The following is a 24,471-nucleotide window of genomic DNA, read 5'->3' as shown; positions in this document are numbered from 1 at the left end:
TTAGTCTGTCTCCCCCAGCCTCCTTCTTTTTTTTTTTATTTTTTTCCATTTATTTTTATTAGTTGGAGGCTAATTACTTTACAATATTGTAGTGGGTTTTGTTGTACATTGATATGAATCAGCCATGGATTTACATGTGTTCCCCATCCCAATTCCCCCTCCTACCTCCCTCTCCACCGGATCCCTCTGGGTCTTCCCAGTGCACCAGGCCCGAGCACTTGTCTCATGCATCCCACCTGGGCTGATGATCTGTTTCACTATAGATAATATACATGTTTCGATGCTATTCTCTCGAAACATCCCACCCTCACCTTCTCCCACAGAGCCCAAAAGTCTGTTCTGTACATCTGTGTCTCTTTTTCTGTTTTGCATATAGGGTTATCGTTACCATCTTTCTAAATTCCATATATATGTGTTAGTATACTGTATTGGTCTTTATCTTTCTGGCTTACTTCACTCTGCATGATGGGCTCCAGTTTCATCCATCTCATCAGAACTGATTCAAATGAATTCTTTTTAACATCTGAGTAATATTCCATGGTGTATATGTACCACAGCTTCCTTATCCATTCATCTGCTGATGGGCATCTAGGTTGCTTCCACGTTCTGGCTATTATAAACAGTGCTGCGATGAACATTGGGGTGCATGTGTCTCTTTCAGATCTGGTTTCCTTGGTGTGTATGCCCAGAAGTGGGATTGCTGGGTCATATGGCAGTTCTATTTCTAGTTTTTTAAGAAATCTCCACACTGTTCTCCATAACGGCTGTACTAGTTTGCATTCCCACCAACAGTGTAAGAGGGTTCCCTTTTCTCCACACCCTCTCCAGCATTTATCGCTTGTAGACTTTTGGATAGCAGCCATCCTGACTGGTGTGTAATGGTACCTCATTGTGGTTTTGATTTGCATTTCTCTGATAATGAGTGATGTTGAGCATCTTTTCATGTGTTTGTTAGCCATCTGTATGTCTTCTTTGGAGAAATGTCTGTTTAGTTCTTTGGCCCATTTTTTGATTGGGTCATTTATTTTTCTGGAATTGAGCTGTAGGAGTTGCTTGTATATTTTTGAGATTAATCCTTTGTCTGTTTCTTCATTTGCTGATATTTTCTCCCAATCTGAGGGCTGTCTTTTCACCTTGCTTATCGTTTCCTTTGTTGTGCAAAAGCTTTTAAGTTTAATTAGGTCCCATTTGCCTCCCTCTTAATTCCGGTCCCTACCTTAATGTTCCATGTTAACTCTGTGTTAAGACATTGCACAGGCTTCCCTGGTGGCTCAGTGGTAAAGAATCCACCTGCTAATGCAAGAGATGCAGTTTCGACCCCTGGGTCAGGAAGATCCCTTGGAGAAGGAAATGGCAACCCACTCTAGTATTCTTGCCTGGGAAATTCCATGGACAGAGGAGCCTGGAGGTCTACAGTCCATGGAGTCGCAAAAGATTCAGACATGACTTAGCAACTAAACAACAACAAGACATTGCACTCTCTTCAAAGATCATCTCCGAGAACCACGTTTCAGACCCACCACCTTCTATCTAAGTAAGCTCCACTCTCTTGTGATTTGATCAGAATCCTCCAGGAACCCTCCTCAAAGGTCCTTGGTGTCCCTGTTCACACTGACCAGTGTGACCTGATAAAAACTACTGGGCACCCCCTAAGAGTTAGCTGTAAAACAAGCCAAGAGTTATAGCCATGTTTTTTGTAACAAAGACTAATTTTTATATGTGGCTTTTGAAAGAGGGTTTTCAGGAAAACAGAACATTTATCTCATAGAAGTGGTTATTACATTTCAATGAGCATTGGAATCACCTGAGGTGCTTGTTAAAATTATAGACCCACCTCACCTTCAGGAAAGATTGAAGGCGGGACGAGAAGGGGACGACAGAGGATGAGATGGTTGGATGGCATCACTGACTCAATGGACATGAGTTCGAGTAAACTCTGGGAGTTGGTGATAGACAGGGAGGCCTGGTGTGCTGCAGTCCATGGGATTACAAAGAGTCAGACACGACTGAGCAACTGAACTGAACGGAACACCTTCATTATCTTCTAGAAAATTCTGTCTCCAAATGACAGGATGCAAGAATTTGTACTGTTCAAAATATAGTCACTGATTGTACTTCCAGAAAGATTTCTATATGGTTTTTTCCTGGTTTCTGTTTCAACAATGGCCCCTGACTAATTAGTCTGTGTCCTTGAGCCCAGAACAGATTGAAAAGATAAAACAACAAAAATTAAACTCTACTTGTTCTTAACATATTACCTACCTTGAGGAAGTTGAGATCAGAGAAAGCAAATGATTTGCTCAAGTTTTCAAATTTAGTAGTGTGTCTCAGGCTACAACACAAATCTCCCATCTAGTTCTTTCCTCTACCACTTTCCTTTCCTTGGGTTTTTTGAATATGACAATAGGAATAATAATACCTGCATATTTGTATTTAAAAAGACACCATTTACTGAAAAATTAGAAAATTCTACAAAATCCTGGATAATTTTTTACATAATTCAAAGGATCACAACTTTTTTAGAACCTTAACACAGAAGAAACCATGTGTCTATTTCGTACCTAAAACTAGCAGTCTTGATATCTAATCCTAGTTCTACATTTTGCAGGAGACATCTGTGCTTCAGTTTCCTTGTCTGTCATCAACCCAGACAAACATGGTAAAAACAAAGATTATGATCAACATTCAAAACCTTCAAAGTACAAACATTCGCTCCCCTTCAACACATGAAAATGAAAGGTATTCAGGAGAGGTAAACTGAAGTGATTCTTTCCATTAGAAAACGATTTATCACAATTCCTCAAAGAACCTTCCCAGAAGATTCCAAATGCAATTTATCTTATAGAAATGTTCCTTTAGCATAACTATTCCCAAGATTATGTTTTACATTATGGCAAACTGGAAAGCAAAAGCATTCTTCCTGGAAATTTTAATAAGATAGGAACAGGAACTGTCCTTGTATAACATCAAACAGCCAGAAGAAAACTACAGAACTTTGGTTATGTATCCAAATAAGTATTGTACATTACACCATCATCTAATATTTCAAAATAATTTTTAAATTCACTTATTTCATTCAGATTGAATTATAAATAATCTCTAATTATTCTAGTTTCCTATGAATAAACCATAGTGCCAGAAATTTTGTTATCTGGAAGACTCAGCAATTAAAAGCCAATCAAACATTTTTAAGTTTGTTGAGTAGATGGGGAAAAAGGGCAAATGTGAATTATTTCTTGTAGAGAAATGAACGTGGTGCCAGACCCAGAAAGGCATAACCATTGCTTAAGAATGACATGACAAGAACTATGTCCAATGATGAAAGAAAAAAAGAGACCAATGCACTACTAAATAAAGAACTCTCTAATTAACATTGCTTTGCGGACAAGATGCAGAAGGATCCATCTAGAAGATCAGGATTCCCCAGTAGTTCTCAAAGCCTTCTTTAACTAGTGCCTAATAATTTTCTCCATGCCCTCCTTTCCTAATTCTTTATCCATCACCTGTCTCCATCATCCCCCTCTCCATTCACATATCTATCACTTAGCCCCTGTAGGAATCTTAGAGTTTGGAAGAAATACCAGCTTTTTACAGGAAGATCAGAAATCTCTGTATAGGGAAACGCTCTCTGTTTAAAACAAAATAGATTTTGTTATCAAAAAGACAATCACAATTATAAAATTGTTTCAATAATGTTATAAATCATGACAATTATATTTGCATGGATTTTGTTTTGCTGTTCTTGACCCTAAAAAAACTTTTAAGGAGATTAAGATTTATTTGGTCAAAACATATGACATTTACTTCATTAGTCAGTGCACTAAATTCTCTCTAAGTAAATCCCATACAGATCTGACTTTCCCCATGAAAATCTGTACAGTGAACTCCTAGTTTATTATGCCTACTTGAAAAGGGTAATTTAATAAGGCATCAGTACAAATACTTAATTGTGCAATGGCTATCGACAATGCCTTTAAACAGTTGCATATTTGCCAGATTTAGCTAATGGAACTAGAATTGCCACTTAATGTCTCAGCTTGCACTGGTGGAAAATAAATTGTATCTGACATTCCTTTGGCTTTTAAAGGACATACTTAGATAATATTTATAGTCAAATTGATCTATTGTTGCATTTATGTTTTCTTGGGTTAAAAAAAAAGGATCAAATGTGTTCTAAAGGATAATATTTCTTTGTATCTTCTCAGTTTGGAATGCTTTTGCACACACATGTTTCATTTAGGGGTACCTAATCAAAGTCTAAATATCTGAATGTAGTGTGGACATTTCAATCAGGCAAACAGCTATTTTAGCTACAGTTCAAAATCCCAGATGTGAGGAAGATCAGTTGGTCAGTAAGTTGAATTGTTCACTTTTCATGGAGGTCATGTAGACAGAATTTGCTTCATTAAACCACTTAATACATTAAATATTGCAGTACCTTCTTCGGGTGTGCGACTAGGAAGAAGAAATAGCTAAGAGAATCAGTCTTATATTTAAAATCTGTTGCTTGCCAGGCACTATGAAGTTCAAAAACAGGCAAATCTTATTATAGATAGCGTTAAAAATAAGGACGATGTTTATCTTGGGAGGTAGTAACTTGAAGCAAGCACAAGGAGATCCTTCAGGTACACTGTGATATTTTATTTCCTGATTAGGATGAAAAACCATCAGGGTTGTTAACACAATGTGTTTACACATACACCTATCTAACTCAAACCTCTATCCAGATAGAGAACATGACCATCACGCCAGAAAGTTCTTTGTGCCCTTCCCAGTCAATATCTGATCCTACCCACACCAAGAGGCAATCACCATTCTGATATTTTTGCACCATAGATTAGGTTCAACTGTTCTAGAACGCCAATGAATAAACTCATATGGTAGGTATTCTTTTGTATAAGGCTCCTTTCATTTAGTGTTTTTGAGATTTATTGTGTTGCATATATTATTAATCTGTTCCTTTTTATTGCTGAGTAGCATTCCATTTTATGTATATATCACATCCTGCACATACATTTATCCATTCTCTAATTAATGGACATGGGGGTCATTTCCAGTTTGGGACTATTATGGATAAACTTCCTATGAATATTATTATGTTTTTTAGTAGATTTCCTCATTTCTATTGGAAAAATTCTAGGAGTGGAACTGCTGAGCCCCAGGGTAGGTATAGGGTATTACTATCTTGGTCTTATAACAGTATGATATATGATGGATTTTCATATATCCCATGATAAAGATGGGCTTCCCAGGTAGTGATAGTGGTAAAGAACCTTCCTGCTAGTGCAGGAGACATAAGAAAGGCAGGTTCGATCCCTGTGTCAGGAAGATCCATGGCAACCCACTCCAGCACTCTTGCCTGGAAAATCCCATGGACAGAACAGCCTGACTGGCTACAGTCCATAGGGTCTCAATGAATCGGACACAACTGAAACAATTTATCACATACATGATAAAAACAGAAAAGTTAGGGATCATGACAGTACAATTAGGAAAACACGTATCTGAACAAATATCTTTTCTTAAAGTGTTTTGTGAGTGATTGTATGTTTGTAGACTTTGTTTACTTGGTTTGGGGAAGAATAATTGTAATTAGTTGTCCTTCATATTTTAATTTTCTAAGATCCAAATGAGCTAATATTTATGAAAGCAATTTTAAAGCACTCAATTATTTTATATAAAGAGGCATCCAAACACAAGGAAAAATTCAGAGAAGACATTTTAAGAACTTTATCTAGAAGGCATATACCATGCAGAGTAGAATCTGAAGTGTATTGGTAAATTCCCTTCACCAGCTCTAATGTATATAGTTCAATATGACCCTTTACTCAGGCCAAGAACTGAGTAAGAAAAGTTGGTTTCATTCTGAACCCTCATGGCCTCAAATTTGGTTTAGTCTAATATTAAAGAATTTAGTCTATTTTTATTTCAGCCTTTTATTTGGGATCATATTTCTCTACAAGTCCAACCAGCATTTGACAGGGATTTAATGAAGAAAAGGAAGCTAGAATATCTTTCTCTCCACCATCCTAGGTACATTTCTCACTCCTCTCATCTTCTCATATACCAGAATAACAAAGAGGAAAATGTGAATTCTAAAGGATCAAAGTCTGTTTCTTTTGGATAATTATAATATGTGAAATGCATAAAGAAGAAGGTTTGTTACTCACCTTCACGAATTCTGTATGCCCAATTATGCAATAAAATTAACCATTAAAAAGTGATCACCCTAGAGTTAAAAGGCCATCTCAACAAAATGCTGGGGTAAGACATTTCAAACTTAATAATATTCTAGACAAATCCTAGAATTGGTTAGCTCAACTATTCTAAAAAGTAAGGTTATGAAATTAATGGCTTCAACTTAGCTGCCATATTTGCCTACAGTCTTTAGAATGTTCTGAGGCTCCACATTGTTCACCTAACTCCGATGAGCCTTCTTATCTAAAGCATGACACTGGATGCCAAGGAATATCAAAGACTCAACAAAGTTGATCACTATTCCTGACAAATTGACTCATAATGCCTGCTTAGCTTGATGAAGGGTCTAACATACTATGTTCTGATACACAGTTTTATTGATTTGTGTACAAAAACAGACAGAACAGCCTATGGCCTAAATCCAATCATTCATTCATTTATTCATTTCTTCTACAAATACTTTTTAAGAACTAACAATATGGCAACATATGGTGTTCTAGACCCTAACTATACATATTCTAGTCAGTTAGGACAAATCTTTGAACAATGAATTAAAAGCCTTTGAATGCTTAAACAGTTTCATTTTGAAGACAAGTTTTAGATAAATAGGTATTTTTGTTTATTTGTTTGCAAGATAATGTGCTCAGATTCTTCAGAAAAAGAGATTAATTCTAACATACAGAATCTGAAACTAACAAGTTTAGGGTCTGAGGACCAGCCATTCTTGCCATCTTTCTTTGGGAACATGAACCTCTGCTTCTTCATAAATGTGATGCATTCCCTTCCTCCCTGTTGGCCAACACTCCCTGTGTGGCCTCCCTGTGTGGCTCCCTCACAATTTCCGTGTGAACACCAAACTACATTGCAAGTTAACAATTTTGCCAAGGCTGGGAGCTGCATTTTTCAGAACATTCTGCCATGTACGGGTCTGAGTTGGAGTTGATAAAAAGAAGAACTTGTATATGATTTGGAAGGATGAAGTGAAGTAGACTCCATTGCTCTTGGGGGCCCATCACAGCCAGACGTCATGTAGGATCCAGCATACTCTTGCTCTTCTCTGCAACACAGCTAACTCATCTTCCTAATCGCTGTCCTGTGGACCAACAGCAGTCCCAGAGTCCTCCCCCAGGAACTTGGCTGAGGACACACAACCTTTCCATGGACCTCTCCACAAGCTTCCCCTGTATAGCCTGCTCTACAGCCAGAGGTGCTTATTCTCTCTGATTTCCCTGAAAGTCTTGTCTGCTCTCCCAGTGATTGGGAGAATGCTTAGTGACTATTTTCCCCTTTCAGACTTCACTTTCTCAGTTCCTCCCACACTTGTGTGAGATCCAATTCCTATGATAAATCCATTATTTCAATAATATTTGTGGTTGTTCTTCCTCAGTGTCCATATTTTCTGGATCACGTTTCCAAAAGTAAGAATTTTACTATTTCAACTCATTTGTTATGTTGGACCTGTATCTTCAGTCAGTTCAGTTCAGTCACTCAGTCATGTCCGACTCTTTGCGACCCCATGAATCGCAGCATGCCAGGCCTCCCTGTCCATCACCAACTCCCGGAGCTTACTCAAACTCATGTCCATTGAGTCAGTGATGCCATCCAGCCATCTCATCCTCTGTCATCCCCTTCTCCTCCTGCCCCCAATCCCTCCCAACATCAGGGTCTTTTCCAATGAGTCAACTCTTTGCATAAGGTGGCCAAAGTATTGGAGTTTCAGCTTCAGCATCAGTCCTTCCAATGAACACCCAGGACTGATCTCCTTTAAGATGGACTGGTTGGATCTCCTTACAGTCCAAGGGACTCTCAAGTGTCTTCTCCAACGCCACAGTTCAAACGCATCAATTCATCAGTGCTCAGCTTTCTTCACAGTCCAACTCTCACATCCATACATGACTACTGGAAAAACCATAGCCTTGACTGGACGGACCTTTGTTGGCAAAGTAATGTCTCTGCTTTTTAATATGCTATCTAGGTTGGTCATAACTTTCCTTCCAAGGAGTAAGCATCTTTTAATTTCATGGCTGCAATCACCATCTGCAGTGATTTTGGAGCCCCAAAAAATAAAGTCTGACACTGTTTCCCCTGTTTCCCCATTTACTTCCCATGAAGTGATGGGACCAGATGCCATGATCTTAGTTTTCTGAATGTTAAGCTTTAAGCCACCTTTTTCACTCTCCTCTTTCACTTTCATCAAGAGACTTTTTAGCTCCTCTTCACTTTCTGCCATAAGGGTGGTATCATCTGCATATCTGAGGTTATTGATATTTCTCCTGGCAATCTTGATTCCAGCTTGTGCTTCTTCCAGCCCAGCGTTTCTCACCTTCAATACCAGTTTCCAATTCAGTACTTCTTTTTTTTTTTTTTTTGATGGGTGTATAAGGTTTATTGAATGGATTGTTTTTGTTGTTGATTTGTTTAGTCACTAAGTTGTGTCCAGCTCTTTTGTGACCCCATGGACTGTAGCCCGCCAGGCTCCTCTGTCCACAAGATTTCCTAGGCAAGAATGCTGCAGTGGGTTGCCATTCCCTGCTCCACAATTCAGTATTTCTATGGGAAGTTCTTACTATTTGTATTTTTTTTTATCTGTTAATGTCTTTATTCAACCGTTACAACAAAGTATTGTTTATGAATATACAATTCTACTTTCAGCATTCTTTTCCTTCAACACTTTACATGTATTATCCCATTGTGTTTTGTTTCTAGTGTTCAGATATTGTTGAGATGGATATCAATTTGATACTTTATCCTTGTGGGTGCTACTTTTTTCTGGAAAATTTTAGAAATTTTTCTTTTTTTCAATTTGTTTTTTGGTCACTCATTCATGTACAAGTCTTTAACCCCATGAACTGCAGCATATTTTTTAAAATCTTTGTACATGATTCTGTTATGCAACTCTACTGGGAATCACAAATTTGAAAGTCACATATGTCCTCATGGCTTAGGACATTTGCAAAGTTAAAAAAAAAAATACACCTGCTTGTCCAGGTGGCAAATATACATTGTGACGTTATAAATTCCAACTAATAATAATAACAATAATAATAATAATGTTGAAGCCCCTTTAAGAATCTATATTGTAACACAGAGAAATCAGGCATCAGGAGACAAGAATGGATAAATTCAGACCCAGACAGCAAAGGAGAAAGCCAACCCAGGGTGCCAGGTGTGTTTTGAGAAGGGCAATTTAAAGACATTGAAAAAAGAGACAACCCAAATTGCCTTAATTTCCCTTCTTCAAGTCTTCACTAATTCCAAGGCTCATGGAAGAAGAATTAAGACAGATTGAGTCCTCAAGAACAAGGAAAAAGAATGGAGGACATACCTGACCACTGGGAACAAACTGAACAACCTTCCTTCAGAAGTGGAAGAAAACCTAAGATGATATTCATTCTTTATAGTGAAAAAAATGACCGGGAATAAATTTATACAAAGGAGTTTGCATTTATGAAACTTTTGCAAGATTCTTAAGTATAGAAGAAATTAATATTTTCACTCCTTGGAAGAAAAGCTATTACAAACATAGAAAACATATTAAAAAGCAGAGACATCACTTTTTTGATAAAGGTCCACATAATCAAAGCTGTGCTTTTTCCAGTTGTCATGTATGGATGTGAGAGTTGGACTATAAAGAAAGCTGAGTGCCGAAGAACTGATGCTGTTGAACTGTGGTGTTGGAGAAGACTTCTGAGAATTCCTTGTACTTCAAGGAGATCAAACCAGTCAAGCCTAAAGAAAATCAACCCTGAATGTCCTTTGGAAGAACTGAAGATTCTGAAGCTGAAGCTACAATTCCTTGGCCACCTTATGCAAAGAGCTGACTCATTGGAAAAGATCCTGATGCTGGCAAAGATTGCCAAAGGAGAAATGGGGAGCAGAGGATGACATGGTTAGATAGCTACACTGATTCCATGGGCATGAACCTGAACAAATTCCAGGAGATAGGGAAAGACAGGGAAGCCTCTCATGCTGCAGTCTATGGGGTCGCAAAGAGTCAGACACAACTTAGTGACTGAACAACAACAACAGCATAATGCAGATGAATAGACAGTGTGGTGTGGTCCTCCTTCTCCTTATCTGGACTAAAGGATATCAGTATCTTTTAGCTCAAGAACAGATGCCATAGTTCACCTGTGCCAGATAACAACAGCTGATGTTCAATTCACTCTTGTGCAGGGAGATCCCCATCTTTAAAATAACACATAACAAATTTTACAAATACCAGGTATTACAGCCAAAGTATACAATAGCTTGGCAGACTTGACTTCAGCTAGCTTCATTTTTTACACAATTACATGCAACTGATAACTGAAGGTGAAAATTAGATTGTTTACATACCTAAAAGATAGGTATTTTCTCTATTATCTTTTACTTTTATATTATATTATGCTTCTAGATAGGCAGATAGGATAAATTTTATCCTTAGTATACTAAAGTGCATTTTTAAATTCAATAACACTGCAGAAAAATCAAAAGTGGCAAGTGTTTACATAGCTGAGTTGAACAACCATTATTAAATCTGTGGCAATGGTTACCTTTTTTAATAGGAGGTAGTTTGAATAAATACTAAAACTATTTCAAATTCCCATGAAGTCTCTACCAATAGTTAAACTTCCATTACTGTAACTAAGAAATGCCCGAGGGAATGATAACAATTTTCTCTTTCTCCTTCTGTTTTGTTAAAAACTAGTAATTAAAAAAAAAATCACAACAAGAAATAATGAAATCTACAGAATGAGGTCCCATGTAAACCCTATAAGAAGGCAGGGTTTATGAGGATCTTCTTATTCCAGTCGGAGATTGTTCAAAGTGGTGGATTCTATTTTAAATCATATCAGAAAGAGACAGGTTTAGAGTAACAAAATTTCATCCTAATTCAGAAGATCAACAGAACATAAAATGAACAGGTCAGGAAAATCTGATGGGGGTTAAGGAAGGATAAAAGGAATAAAGAAAGAAAACATATATATTTTTTAGGCCACGTTTATGCTGTCAAAATAAACAAGGAAAAACAGTCATCCTAGTGAGTGAGTGAATGAAAATCACTCAGTCGTGTCCAACTCTTTGTGACCCTGTGGACTATACAGTCCATTGAGTTCTCCAGGCCAGAATACTGGAGTGGGTAGCAGTTCCCTTCTCCAGGGGATCTTCCCAACCCAGGGATCAAACCCAGGTATCCCACATTGCAGACAGATTCTTTACCAGCTAAACTACCAGAGAAGCCCAAGAATACTGGAGTGGATAGTCTATCCCTTCTCCAGGGGATCTTTCTGACCCAGGAATCGAACCAGGGTCTCCTGCATTGCAGGCAGATTCTTTACCAACTGAGCTACCAGGGAAGCCCTTACAGTTATCCCAGGACATCCATTAATAGACACAATCAAGGTAATTGAAATCAATCAGTTTTCAACCCAAATTTCTTTTATTCAGCTAACTGCACTAACTATTCTGATTACAAATTCACAGAGTGACTGATTCAAAAAGGCCTTTTCGGATCATTTATTCCCTTCTTTTCATTTTACAAGAAGAAATTAAACCCAGGAAAGAAAACCAGTTTCTCCACAGTTGCCCAGCCACTGATAAGAACATCTAGGTTTAGAACTACACCTCCAGATTAATGCTATTTATGCTACACTCCTGGTCTTCTTCTGCAAAGACAGACAGCAACTAACAGTCATTGAGGACACGCCATATGAGAATAATTGATAGTTGCTCTTTTTATCCTCACAACAATAATAAGAATTAGGATGTTACTGTCCCCACTTTACAAATGAAGAAACTAAAGCTTTGATTATGTTTTTACCAAAGGGTATGTAGCTATAGTGGTAGAGCTAAAATAAGTATTGTCTATATACTCTAAAAATAAGTCACGATCACCAAATTATGAGTTATTTATAGCTGGGGAATGCTGAGAAGATTTCTGACCTTGAGAGTTATCAAAAAGTCAGCTTAATTTCCAAAAGAGGCTGTCAGTTAAACTTGATATCAGGATTTCCCTGTTGGTCCAGTGATTAAGAATCTACCTTGCAATGCAGGGGATGTGATTTCAATCTCTGGTTGGGGAACTAAGATCCCACATGCCACAGAGAAACTAACCCCATGTGCTACAACTACAGAGCCACAACTAGAGAATCTGTGCTGCAATGAAATATTCCACGTGACACATCAAAGATCCCAAGTCCCACAACTAATACCCAACACAACCAAAGAAATAAATATTTTTAAAAACAAGCTTGATATCTAATATGTTGTCTGTAATCCTCAAAGCACAGGATTAAGTAACATAAGAAGTGCCCCTACCATATATATGAATTAGGGCTTCCTATGTCCTGTGAATAAGATGCAGCTCATTCTCAATGAGCTCAAGATCTAGCAGTAGACAATTAGATAAATTTATAGAGGTTATGAACAAATTTGAGAGTTAGACCATAAAGAAGCCTGAGCATCAAAGAACTGATGCTTTTGAACTGTGGTGCTGAAAAAGATTCTGGAGAGTCCCTTGGACTGCAAGGAGACCAAACCAGTCAATTCTAAAGGAAATCAGCCCTAAATATTTATTGGAAGGACTGATGTTAAAGCTGAACCTCCAATACTTTGGCCTCTTGACACAAAGAGCCAACTCTTTGAAAAAGACCCTGATGGTGAGAAAGACTGAAGGCAAAGGAGACAAGAGTGGCAGAGGATGAGATGGTTAAATAGCATCACTGACTCAATGAACATGAATTTGGGCAAACTCCGGGAGATAGTGGAGGACAGAGGAGCCTATTGTGCTGCAGTCCATGGGGTCAAAAAGAGTAGGACGTGACTGAGCAACTGAACAACCACAACAATAAAGACCAAGTGCCATACAAAGCAACATAAGGAAAATCTCATAAGACATACAACTAAATCCTATGAGAATTAAATTAAAAAGGACCACAATTCTTTCTAAGAATATATTCTACTCCTTAGAAGTTACTTCTATATTGTTTCATTTTGTGTTTTTTACCATAATGACCTTATTTTTTTTAGTTCTTTTTTTAATTTATTTTAATTGGAGGCGAATTACTTTACAATATTGTAGTGGTTTTTGCCATACATTGACATGAATCAGCCATGGGTGTACATGTGTTCCCCATCCTGAAGCCCCCTCCCACCTCCCTCCCCATCCCATCCCTCTGGGTCATCTCAGTGCACCAGCCCCGAGCACCCTGTCTCATGCATCAAACCTGGACTGGTGATCTGTTTCACATATGATAATATACATGTTTCAACGCTATTCTCTCAAATCATCCCACCCTCACCTTCTCCCACAGAGTCCAAAAGACTGTTCTATACATCTATGTCTCTTTTGCTGTCTCTCATATAGGGTCATCATTTATAATGATCTTTTTAAAAATGTTGACATTCATTTTAAAATCATTATATTTGAAATATTTAAAATTTACCTAAAGCCTTACCATCAAGTGTATCTATTTACCATTAAACCTGAGTGAAAATTATTACAACCATTAATATATTGACAAACAGACATAGATGAGAGATAGATAGATAGATAAATTATACTTGACTTTAATCAAAGAACAAGAAATGAAAGTAAAGAAATTGCTGGACTTTGGATAAACACTTCTTCATTACCATCTAAAGAAGTGACTATAGTTTTAAGGGTTTGGAGCCATCATAGTTTGTTTTTTATTGCATTTCAACTCTGCACAGTAGTCATTGACTTTTTTCTCTTAAAGTGCTCAACTGTCACATATGGATAGTAGTAGCTACCTTAACAGCCCAGAGAATATTTGTGTCAGAAAAGTTCTGTTGGAAGGTACAATTTTGGAAAATTATTTCTCACATTTTCACAAAATTTTATTGATATAAATGAATGCTACATGAACAGTGCCAAATTTTAGAGGTTTCACTGATTAAGATACCTTTTTTATGTCACAATTCCACAGATCTTTTTTTTTTCCCTCATTCAACCCAAGGGCTTCTTCAAGGGATTACATCAAAAAGGTAGCAAGGTTTCCATAATTCTGAGAACTTGGGCATCTGAAACATTTCTCCATTGCCTTCTCATGCGAATGAGAACATGACTGGCCATAGAATACTGGGATTAAAGTCTTTTCCACCCAAAACTTAGCAAACATTGCTCCATTTCTTTGGGAAAATCTAACCACACAATTGCACTCATCTCACACACTAGTAAAGTAATCTTCAAAATTCTCCAAGCCAGGTTTCAACAATACGTAAACTGTGAACTTCCAGATGTTCAAGCTGGTTTTAGAAAAGGCAGAGGAACCAGAGATCAAATTGCCAACATCCGCCGGATCATCAAAAAAGTAAGAGAGTTCCAGAAAAACACCTATTTCAGCTTTACTGACTGTGCCAAAGCCTTTGACTGTGTGGATCACAATAAACTGTAGAAAATTCTGAAAGAGATGGGAATACCAGACCACCTGACCTGCCTCTTGAGAAACCTGTATACAGGTCAGGAAGCAACAGTTAGAACTGGACATGGAACAACAGACTGGTTCCAAATAGGAAAAGGAGTACGTCAAGGCTGTATATTGTCACCCTGCCTATTTCACTTATATGCAGAGTACATCATGAGAAACGCTGGGCTGGAGGAAGCACAAGCTGGAATCAAGATTGCTGGGAGAAATATCAATAACCTCAGATATGCAGATGATACCATCCTTATGGCAGAAAGTACAGAAGAACTAAAGAGTCTCTTGATAAAAGTGAAAGAGTAGAGTGAAAAAGTTGGCTCAAAGCTCAACAGTCAGAAAACAAAGATCATGGCATCCAGTCCCATCACTTCATGGCAAACAGATGGAGACACAGTGGAAACACTGGCCGACTTTATCTTTGGGGGCTCCAAAATCACTGCAGATGGTTATTGCAGCCATGAAATTAAAAGACGCTTGCTCATTGGAAGAAAAGTTATGACCAACCTAGACAGCATATTAAAAAGCAGAGACATTACTTTGTCAACAAAAGTTTGTCTAGTCAAAGCCATGGTTTTCCCATGTATGGATGTGAGAGTTGGACTATAAAGAAAGCTGAGTGCCGGAGAATTGATGCTTTTGAACTGTGGTGTTGGAGAAGACTCTTGAGAGTCCCTTGGACTGCAAGGAGATCCAACCAGTCCATCCTAAAGGAGATCAGTCCTGGGTGTTCACTGGAAGGTCTGATGTTGAAGCTGAAACTCCAATACTTTGGCCACTTGATGCAAAGAGCTGACTCATTTGAAAAGACCCTGAATGTGGGAAAGATTGAGGGCAGGAGGAGAAGGGGATGACAGAGGATGAGATGGCTGGATGGCATCACCGACTCAATGGACTTGGGTTTGGGTAGACTCCGGAAGTTGGTGATGGACAGGGAGGCCTCGCGCGCTGCAATTCATGGGGTCACAAAGAGTCAGACACAACTGACTGACTGAACTGAACTGATGCCAGTTAAAAAACATCACCAGGCTGTATCTCACAGGGGTTTTCTTCATAAATTTCGCCTGGTACTTGGGAAGCGTACTTAATCTAAACTTCCACATCCTTTTTCAACACATAATTTTCTGTTATTAGTTTTCATTACATTTCTTCCATCTGCTTTTACCTTGAATCCCTATTATATGTATACAGAAACCCTGGATTCATTTTTCAAGTAACTATGTACTTATGTCCCTATTTAATTATATCCTTTCACCAAATTCTCAGAAAAAATTTTGGGCTTGTCTTTCATCTTCACTGATCATATATTTTGCTGTTAATTATAACAAATCTGCAGTTCACAACTTCCTTTGTATTTTCATTTGTCACTTAATGGGTTCTTTAATTGTCTTAAAGTAATCTTCTTTGATTGACTATTATTACTTTTTGAAAATATCATTGTTAAATTTCAGTATAATTTCAGTTAAATTTCAGTTAAGTTTCAGATAATAAAAAACAGACATTTTCTGAAGTTTTCCCTTATTTTTTTTTCTGTAGCTTCATTTTACAGAGGGATAATTCCTCTGTTTCAATCATTTATTGGCTTTGGAATTAAAATTAGGCTCAAATCTGTACTCTGCTACTTACTTAAATATGTTCTTTAACCTCAGAAGGAACTCTGTTCACTTAAGTGTAATGTATGCATAATTCCCAGATTTTAGGATTGTTGTAAGGATTAGAAAAGTTAATTTATGTTAAGGGCCTGACACACAGCTAGTGTTCAAGAAGTATAAGCTGTTTATTACTGAAATATTTCATGAATACAACAGTTTTCTCAATTTGTTCATTCTTTAGACATAAGAATATATGCTTTTCCTGGAAGCTGAGATGGAGTCTGGAAGACATGCAGCTGGCATCTCTTTGCATGTTTCAGGCCCAGATGAAGGAATAAGGGAAAACTTTAAATATCCTATAATTTTACATTGCTACATCACCCATATAGTTCCCAGTAGAAAGGAGACAGCTATACTCCACCACTAGGTAGAAGAGTCTTCTCTGTTTATTAAGGCAGTTTGAAAGTTGTTAATATAGGATCCCAACTCTCCACTGGCATGTCTGCCCTCATTGGCACCTCAAGCATTGCCACTGCTCTCTTTCCACTCCAGCAGAGCCAATTAGAACTGAATCACATAGTTCAGTCCACAGTACTTCACTTTGCTTGGACCCCAGCACATCACACCTTTCCCCAAGGTGCTTTTATGATCAAGACCCCTAATAACTGCTTCAAGGCCCGCCTTCCCCTGCAGCCCCTAGGACTCTGAGATACATGTTATAGTGGCACCTACTGGAAGGTTCCTTCCAGTTGTTTCCCAGGCCAGTCACAGGTTAATTCTCTTTTCCCCAAATCTAGTAATCCCAGCCTGGTTTGAAGAAACTCCTTAAAGTGTCCAGCCTTTCCCTTACTTGTGATGCCGGTACTGACATATACCGCCGTTTTCAGATGTTTTCATCCATTTCCATGGAAATTTGGGATTGGAGGAATTAAGCAGCTTGGTTTTTAACCATAATTTAATGAGAATAACACGTCAAAAAACAAATGAATAGTGACACTGATATTGATCTTAACTTATAGGAACTACAGCCAAAAAAGTTGATTGTGGCTTTGTCATTATGTAGCACTGCCTTTGATTCAACCAAAAAAAAAGTCTAATGTCCAAATTCTGCTTAGGGCGAATTATTTCCCTAAAGCAAACTGTCCACTCACAGAGTCACGGTTGGCTAAAAATCAACACAACATAGGCCAACTCCAATTTTTATTCTATTTTCAGGATACATGCTGGTGTCTAAAAGCAAGCCACTGAGATGAACTGGTCAGCACCAGTGGGAACAGAAGAGGTTTTCTCTGCAGCCAAGCTAGGTCATCTAGCAATACGTTCCAGTAAACTGTTCAGTTTGAACTGATCTGTTCTGTCATAAGGCAAGAGGTTTCCAGATGATATGTTTGCTGATCTGGTGAATTACTCTCATGTAAACAATAGAAACACTATAGCGAGATACTGTTGTAGCTGCCCCCTTACAAAAACAACCTGCCTACAACCAGTGAGCATGCTCAGCTCAGACTGCATAAATTTTTCATTAGAGACTTAAAGAGGCAGGCATGAGAGGGAAGACAAGAGAGAGACTTTACAAAGTGATCAAGCCTGAAAAAAGAAAAAGGCATGGCAGAGTGCAGATACGGAGGACTAGGGAGGGGATGAAATGTGGAGGCAACAGTTGCAGAGGTCAGGTGTGCCCTTAGAAAACCTCTTTTATTCCTGATCAGTCCTTCCAGTGCTTTTTCTGGGGGGCAAACTCACTCCTCCCCATGGAAGCCCAGAGAGTCCTAGAGTTATTTATAAATCTAGTGAAAGCAAGTTCATAGTTGTTGCTAGAACTAGTACATTTCCCTTGTATTGCACTCATCTCACAAGCTAGCAAAGTAATGCTCAAAATTCTCCAAGCCAGGCTTCAACAATACGTGAACCTAAAACTTCCAAATGTTCAAGCTGGTTTTAGAAAAGGCAGAGGAACCAGAGATCAAATTGCCAACATCTGCTGGATCATCGAAAAAGTAAGAGAGTTCCAGAAAAACATCTATTTCTGCTTTATTGGCTATGCCAAAGCCTTTGACTGTGTGGATCACAGTAAACTGGAAAATTCTGAAGGAGACAGCAATACCAGACCACCTGACCTACCTCTTGAGAAACCTGTATGCAGGAGAGGAAACAACAGTTAGAACTGGACATAGAACAACAGACTGGTTCCAAATAGGAAAAGGAGTACGTCAAGGCTGTATATTGTCACCCTGCTTATTTCACTTATATGCAGAGTACATCATGAGAAACGCTGGGCTGGAGGAAGAACAAGCTGGAATCAAGATTGCTGGGAGAAATATCAATAACCTCAGATATGCAGATGACACCACCCTTATGGCAGAAAAATGAAGAAGAACTAAAAAGCCTCTTGATGAAAGTGAAAGAGGAGAGTGAAAAAGGTGGCTTAAAGCTCAACAGTCAGAAAACTAAGATCATGGCATCCAGTCCCATCACTTCATGGCAAACAGATGGAGACACAGTGGAAAAAGTGGCTGACTTTACTTTTCTGAGCTCCAAAATCACTGCTGATGGTGACTACAGCCATGAAATTAAAAGACGCTTACTCCTTGGAAGAAAAGTTATGACCAACCTAGACAGCATATTAAAAAGCAGAGACATTACTTTGCCAACAAAGGTCCGTCCAGTCAAAGCTATGGTCTTTCCAGTAGTCATGTATGGATGTGAGAGTTGGACTGTGAAGAAAGCTGAGCACCGAAGAATTGATGCTTTTGAACTGTGGTGTGGGAGAAAACTCTTGAGAGTCCCTTGGACTGCAAGGAGATCCAACCAGTCCATCCTAAAGGAAATCAGTCCTGGGTGTTCATTGGAAAGACTGATGTTGAAACTGAAACTCCAATACTTTGGCTAACTGATGAGAAGAACTGACTCACTGGAAAAGACCCTGATGCTGGGAAAGATTGAAGGTGGGAGGAGAGGAGGATGACAGAGGATGAGATGGTTGGATGGCATCACCCACTCAATGATCATGATTTTGAGTAAACTCTGGGAGTTGGGGATGGACAGGGAGGCCTGGCATGCTGCAGTCCATGGGGTCACAAAGAGTCAGACACAACTGAGCAACTGAACTGAACTGAAATTTGTTCTGATGGGCTGGGCCATGCTCAGTAAATCTTTAATCCAATTTTCTGTTGATGGGCTGGGCTCTGTTCCCTCCCTGTTCTTTGACCTGAGGCCAAACTACGGTGGAGGTAATGAAGATAATGGCGACCTCCTTCAAAAGGTCCCATGCATGCATTGATGCATGAGTGCCCCCAACCCTGCAGCAGGCCACCACTGACCCACACCTCTTGGAGACTCCTAGACACTCAGGAGCAAGTCTGGGTCAGTCTCTTTTGGGGTCACTGCTCCTTTCTCCTGGGTCCTGGTGCACACTGTTTCCCAGTCCTGTGTAAATTCTGGTGGCTCTACGGTGGGGTTAATGGTGACCTCCTCCAAGAGGGCTTATGCCATACCCAGGTCTGCTGCACCCAGAGCTCCTGTCCCTGTGGCAGGCCCCTGCTGACCCGTACCTCTGCAGGAGACACTCAAACACAGTTCTGGCTCAGTCTCTGTGGAGTCTCTGGGCCCTGATGTGCACAAGGTTTGTTTGAGCCCTCCGAGTATCTCTGGTGAGTGTGGGATTTGATTCTAATCACAATTTCGCCCCTTCAACCATCTTGCTGGGACTTCTCCTTTGCCCCTGGACATGGGCTATCTTTTTGTGGTGGGAACCAACAGTCAGTCTCCTGTTGATGGTTGTTCAACAGCGAGTTGTAATTTTGGAGTTCTTGCAGGAGAAGATGAGCGCACCTCCTTCTGCTCCACCATCTTCCTCCACCTCCATCAGTAAGCTTCCATAAGCTTCTTATCCTTATCCATTAGAGGGCCAACAGAATGAAAACCACAATCAAAGAAACCTAACCAAACTGATCACATGGACCATAGTCTTGTCTAACTCAATGAAACTATGAGCCATGCCATGTAGGGCCCCCCAAGATGGATGGGTCATGGTGGAGAGTTCTGACAAAATGTGGTCCACTGGAGAAAGGAATGGCAAACAACTTCAGTATTCTTGCCTTGAGAACCCCATGAGCAGCATGAAAAGACAAAAAGATAGGACACTGAAAGATGAACTCAAAGGCCAGTAGGTGCCCAATATGCTACTGGAGAAGAGTGGAGAAATAATTCCAGAAAGACTGAAGAGACAGAGCCAAAGCAAAAACAACACCCAGTTGTGGATGTGACTGGTGATGGAAGTAAAGTCCGATGCTGTAAAGAGCTACATTGCATAGGAACCTGGAATGTTAGGTCCATGATTCAAGACAAATTGGACATGTTCAAACAGGAGATGGCAAGAGTGAACATCGACATTCTAGGAATCACTGAACTAAAATGGACTGGAATGGGTGAATTTAAATCAGATGACCATTATATATACTACTGTGGGCAAGAATCCCTTAGAAGAAATGCAGGAGCCATCATAGTCAACGAAAGAGTCCAAAATGCAGTACTTGGATGCAATCCCCAAAACGACAGAATGCTCTCTGTTTGTTTCCAAGGCAAATCATTCACTATCTCAGTAATCCAAGTCTATGCCCCAACCAGTAATGCTGAAGAAGCTGAAGTTGAATGGTTCTTCATTATGAAGACCTACAAGATCTTCTAGAACTAACACCCAGAAAAGTTCTTTTCATTATAGGGGACTGGAATGCAAAGCTAGGAAGTCAAGAGATACCTGGAATAACAGGCAAATTTGTCCTTGGAGTTCAAAATGAAGTAGGTCAAAGGCTAAAAGAGCTTTTCCAAGAGAACACGCTGGTCATAGCAAACACCCTCTTCCAACAACACAAGAGAAGACTCTACACATGGATGGCCAATACGGAAATCAGACTGATTATATTTTTTGCACCCAAAGATGGAGAAGCTCTATACAGTCCGCAAAAACAAGACTGGGAGCTGACTGGGGCTCAGATCAGGAACTCCTTAGTGCCAAATTCAGACTTAAATTGAAGAAAGTAGGGAAAACCACTAGACCATTCAGATATGACCTAAATCAAATCCCTTATGATTATACAGTGGAAGTGAGAAATAGATTCAAGGGATTAGATCTGATAGACAGAGTACCTGAAGAACTATGGACAGAGGTTCATGACATTGTACAAGAGGCAGTGATCAAGACCATCCTCATGAAAAAGAAATGCAAAAAGGCAAAATCGTTGTTGAGGAGGCCTTACAAGTAGCTAAGAAAAGAAAAGAAGTGAAAGGCAAAGGAGAAAAGGAAAGATGTACCCATTTGAATGCAGAGTTCCAGAGAATAGCAAGGAGAGATAAAAAAAAGCCTTCCTCAGTGATCAATGCAAATAAATAGAGGAAAACAATAGATTGGGAAAGATGAGAGATCTCTTCAAGAAAATTAGAGATACCAAGGGAACATTTCATGCAAAGATGGGAAAAATAAAGGATAGAAGTGTATGGACCTAACAGAGGTGGAAGATATTAAGAAGAGGTGGCAAGAATACACAAAAGAAATATACAAAAAACATCTTCATGACCCAGATAATCACGATGGTACGATCACTCACCTAGAGCTAGACATCCTGGAATGAGAAGTCAAGTGGGCCTTAGAAAGCATCACTGCGAACAAAGCTAATGGAGGTGATGGAATTCCAGTTGAGCTATTTCAAATCCTAAAAGAAGATGCTGTGAAAGTGCTGCACTCAATATACCAGCAAATTTGGAAAACTCAGCAGTGGCCACAGGACTGGAAAAGGGCAGTTTTCATTCCAATCCCAAAGAAAGACAGTGCCAAACAATGCACAAACTACCACACAATTGCACTCATCTCACATGCTAGCAAAGTGATGCTCAAAATTCTCCTAGCCAGGCTTCTACAGTACGTGAACCGTGAACTTCCAGATGTTCAAACTGGATTAAGAAAGTGCTGCGGAACCAGAGATCAAATTGCCAACATCCGTTGGATCATTGAAAAAGCAAGAGAGTTTCAGAAAAACATCTATTTCTGCTTTATTGACTATGCCAAGGCCTTTGACTGCGTGTATCACAGCAAACTAGGGAAAATTCTTCAAGAGATGGGAATACCAGACCACCTGACCTACCTCTTGAGAAATCTGTATGCAAGTTAGGAAGCAACAGTTAGAACTGTACATGGAACAACAGACTGGTTCCAAATAGGAAAAGGTGTATGTCAAGGCTGTATAGGGTCACCCTGCTTATTTAACTTATATGCAGAGTACATCATGCGAAATGCCAGGCTGGATGAAGCACAAACTGGAATCAAGATTGCCAGGAGAAATATCAATAATCTCAGATATGCAGATGACACCATCCTTATGGCAGAAAGCAAAGAAGAACTAAAGAGCCTCTTGATGAAAGTGAAAGAGGAGAGTGAAAAAGTTGGTTTAAAACTCAACATTCAGAAAACTAAGATCATGGCATCCAGTCCCATCACTTCATGGCAAATTATGGGGAAATAATGGAAACAGTGAGAGACTTTATTTTGGGGGGCTCCAAAATCACTGCAGATGGTGATTGCAGCCATGAAATTAAAAGACGCTTGCTCATTGGAAAAGAAGGTATGACCAACCTAGACTGCATATTAAAAAGCAGAGACATTACTTTGCCAAGAAAAGTTCATCTAGTCAAAGCCATGGTTTTTCCAGTAGTCATGTATGGATGTGAGTTGGACTATAAAGAAAGCTGAGCACCGAAGAATTGATGTGTTTGAACTGTGGTATTGGAGAAGACTCCTGAGAGTCCCTTGGACTGCAAGGAGATCCAACCAGTCCATCCTAAAGGAGATCACTCCTGAATATTCATTGGAAAGACTGATACTAAAGCTGAAACTCCAATACTTTGGCCACCTAATGCAAAAAGCTGACTCATTTGGAAAAACTCTGATGCTCGGAAGGTGGGAGGAGAAGGGGACAACAGAGGATGAGATGGTTGGATGGCATCACTGACTCGATGAACATGAGTTTGAGCAAGCTCGGGAAGTGGGTGATGGACAGGGAAGCCTGGTGTGTTGCAGTCCATGGGGTCACAAAGAGTAGACATGACTGAGCGACCGAACTGAACTGAGTACATTTTCTGTAAGTGTCTAAATTCTGATCATCACATCACTAAACAGGTGACACTTGCTTCATGTACCTGCCTTCTCATAGTGTTTCAGTACAGGTCACAATGCCAACACCAATAGAGTGGACGATGAAGACAACCCAAGGCAAGAACAGGGCAGGGAGACACTTCACCCTATGTCAACCTGGGCTCAGCCTCAGCTTAAGTCAGATTTTCTGTTGTTGAAGCATGTTAAGACAGAAAAACCTGATGATAAAGCTCTTTGCTGGAGCCCAGGTCTGGTCATTCAGGCATCAGCTCAGGTCCTACAGATACTTACAAAAGGAGCGTGGGATTCAGATTAAGAGCTCCTCAGGCCAAGGCCACTGTCTGCCTCTTTCAAGACATGTGTGGCATCCAGGGAACTACTCAGGCAATAAATAACCCTCTAAGCCCACTGTTATGAAGGGCATTGTGAAAGAGAGCCTGATGATTCATGCCCCATCACCTTGTTTCAAATTTTCAATGGAAAGTGTTTACAGCTATAATTCTTCAGTTAAGTGCAACATAGCTGGGTGAAAACCAGGGATTTTGACGCCACTAGCTGTTACAACTGAACATGTTCAACTGAGCAAATGTATTCAAGTCATAATACTACGAAGCACATCACTATTCTTAAAAGAAATATTTTCTATAGACAGCAAAGTCTCATCATAAGTGCATTTAACTCAAATTACATTATATAAGTTAGAGAGAGAGAGAAGAACCATCATTTAATGATGCATACTGCTTGAAAACATGCTCCTAACAAGAATGAGTTGAGAGATGTAAATTCACTGTTCCTTCTGTTGACTAGATCCCTCCCCATGCCCACCCCCACCCCACCCCCCCACACAAGCATTCTATAGCGGTGTGTGGATGACTTTAGGGCCATTCAGTTGGGGAAATTTTGGCCACTCACCTTTGTCCCCTCCCATGCAAACTCTATACCTAAACTCATTGTAATAGGGTTTCGGTAGTTAGAAACTTGGTTCAACACAGCTTACTGCAAGATGTTTCAAACTTTCATGAGTCTGCTAAGCACGTAGGGATCTTGTTCAAGTGCAAGTTCTTCTTTAATAGGTCTGGTGTGGGACCTGGTATTCTGCATTTCTAACAAACTC

Source organism: Cervus elaphus, chromosome 12 (assembly GCF_910594005.1).
Source record: "Cervus elaphus chromosome 12, mCerEla1.1, whole genome shotgun sequence".
Taxonomy (NCBI): domain Eukaryota; kingdom Metazoa; phylum Chordata; class Mammalia; order Artiodactyla; family Cervidae; genus Cervus; species Cervus elaphus.
The sequence above is the reverse complement of the archived record's forward strand: the minus strand, read 5'-3'. Positions refer to the sequence as shown.